The 2,565-nt window shown below is 42.7% G+C and overlaps 1 protein-coding gene across 1 annotated transcript in view; it reads left to right on the top strand.

The window, feature by feature from the left end:
• Positions 1-2,565, top strand: part of LOC101859510 — a gene marked incomplete at its 5' end in the record, with an annotated part of 38,045 nt that overhangs the window by 25,184 nt on the left and 10,296 nt on the right.

Raw genomic sequence — 2,565 nt, 5'->3', positions numbered from 1 at the left:
TTATTATTATTATTTTGTTTGACAGGGTCGAAACAGCCCGCCTCCTACATGATCTTCTAAACTTTGTTAATTTAGGCGTAAAACATTAAGATTTTTTAACAAATACAGTCAAACCTGTTCCAAAGGCCACCTGTCCAAAACAATCACTCTCTCATATACCCACGTCCCACTTCCACACTTGCTTTTTCAAAACCGCTTCCTTGTAGCATTGCCCGAAAACACCCATGGTGGGTGGTTGGCAGGTGCTCTGGTTTTGGTTGGGTCTTTCTTTCTTATCAAACAGCGGTCGTCTTCATCTCTCCTCCCTGTGGGTGGACGACGGGAGCTTCTGATGTGGTTTGCTCCTCCTTTCCTATTAATCATTTGTCGTTCTTATCTCTCATCCTTCTTTCCTATCAAACATCTATCGTCCTATTCTCCCTTCCTTCTTTTTGCGTTTGTTACTCTTTTGTAACGCTTCTAATTTTCCACACATAATAATATGACAAAACTGTGTTGCAAATTCCGTAAAACAATTACTAGAAAAGGACATCCATGTAAAACAATAATATCACTACTGAACAACGGGTGCTTGTCTTGCGCATTTTCTTTTATACGCGTTACTTGTGTGCCCAGCCTCCCCCCCCCCCCCCCCACCAACGTGGTGGTCGTCTTGTACAGATTCTCTCGACCATATTGCATGTTCACCACCTCCCACCGCAACATGTGGTCGTCTTAAAGAGTTTCGCTTGTACGAGGGGCATACAAAACGTTTTTTACCAGACCATGAAGGAATGGAAGTAGAAAGCTGAAAGTTGGTACTAAGCTTAGTCTTTCTCTGTGTAGTCGTCTCCCACAGATACACATTTTTGCAATCAGTGTGTGACCTTGAAAAGACCTTGACAATAGAGGACCCTCTCTATGTCAGGAAATCAGCCCGCTACCGCTTCTCTGACGTCATCATCCCTTTCAAAATGCTTTCTTTTTAAATCCTTTTTTAGCTTGGAAAATAAAAAAGTCAGACGGGACTAAATCTGGAGAATAGAATGAATGTGGCGTTGGTGGCCTTGTGGTTAAGCTACCGGACTCGTAATCGCGAGGTTGCGGGGCCAGGGGTTCGAGCCGCGGGCCCGACGTTGTGTCCTTGGGAAAGACTCTTTACATGAATTTTCCTCACTTCTTCCAGGTGGAAATGGATACCCAGCCATAGACAGGGAAAGATCTTGACATTATGTTAAAACTTTAGCGCCTATAAATGGCTGCTTGCACTGCATGCTTCCCACGAAGTTGAGTGTGTTTCAGAATGCTCTCAGGTCTGCGGGGGTAATAGTATAGATTGTGAAGCACATAGAGCTTGCTGTTGAGCGGAGATTTGCGCTATACCAATGCTATCTATCTATTATTATTATTATTATGTAGCAAAATTTCAGAGCCATTTTCTCACGCAATTTTTGCAGCTTTTCTTGAAGTGTGTGCTGGCGCGTTGTCGTGAAGCAGCAAAATTCCTTTTCTGATCTTTCCTCTGCCTTTTTCTTTTATAGCCTCTCATAATTATTTTAGCTGGTTAGAATAATGGTCTTCGGTGATCATATATCCATTTTCAAAACAGTCTGTCATAATGCCTTCTTTTCGGTCCCGAAAAACCTGATCACATCATGTTTCCTCTTGTTAGTTGCACCTTTGCCTTCTTTGGTGTTGGAGGCGAGGGTGATTTCCACTTCGTTGATGCAGATTTTAACTCAGGATCGTAGTGGTGGACTCAAGTCTCATCTATAGTTACAAATATTTTTACAAATTTAGTTTCACCCTTTTCATACAGGCCAAGTAATTCGTGACAATAATCCACACGTTGCACTTTTTGAGGAGGAGTCAACAATTTCGCATAAACCTTGGTCAGATTCAAATGTTTATTAAAGGTTCGTTGAACTGATCCAATGCTGAGCCTACTTTCTTTGCTCAAAGGTTTGACTGTCACCCGCCGTCAAAGACAGAACAATTTTTATGATTTTCAACACATTCTCCTCTGTTGTTGGTGTCAGTGGGTGACCATCTTCAATGTCCACGAATCTGCATTTGATTTTTTACACCAAAATTTCATCACAGCATAGGATGGGCAATCAGTTCCATATGCGGCATGCATCTTCGTTAAACTATCCTGTTGTTGCTTGCCTTGCAAGACAAAAAACTTCATTATCGCCCTGTGCTCATTTTTCTTCATTTTTATGTTGAAACTAGAGAACAATATACTCCATTCACTTAAAGTGCGCTGGTGGTAAAACCGGTTATCGGAAATCCACCAAAACTAACATGCATTCTAGGAAGATGATTGTCGGCTTTCACCTCAAATTTCCAAATTTCAGTTCTGCCTCTTTTTTTCTATGGTCAGGAAAAAAAAGCTCTTGGTATGCCCCTCGTATATGTTGCCTGTGTCCACCACCCCACCCTTCACCTCAACGGGTAGTAGTCTTGAACAGTTTCTCCTGTTCATGTTGCATCGCCCACCCCCCACCAAAACGGGTGGTCGTCTTGCACCGTTTCTCTTAAACATGCCACTCGTTTGGCCAGCCCATCCCCCCCACCCCACCC

This window comes from Aplysia californica, unplaced genomic scaffold, assembly GCF_000002075.1.
Source record: "Aplysia californica isolate F4 #8 unplaced genomic scaffold, AplCal3.0 scaffold00644, whole genome shotgun sequence".
Classification (NCBI taxonomy): domain Eukaryota; kingdom Metazoa; phylum Mollusca; class Gastropoda; order Aplysiida; family Aplysiidae; genus Aplysia; species Aplysia californica.
Note: the sequence above shows the minus strand (reverse complement) of the source record. Positions and strands in the feature narration are given on the sequence as shown.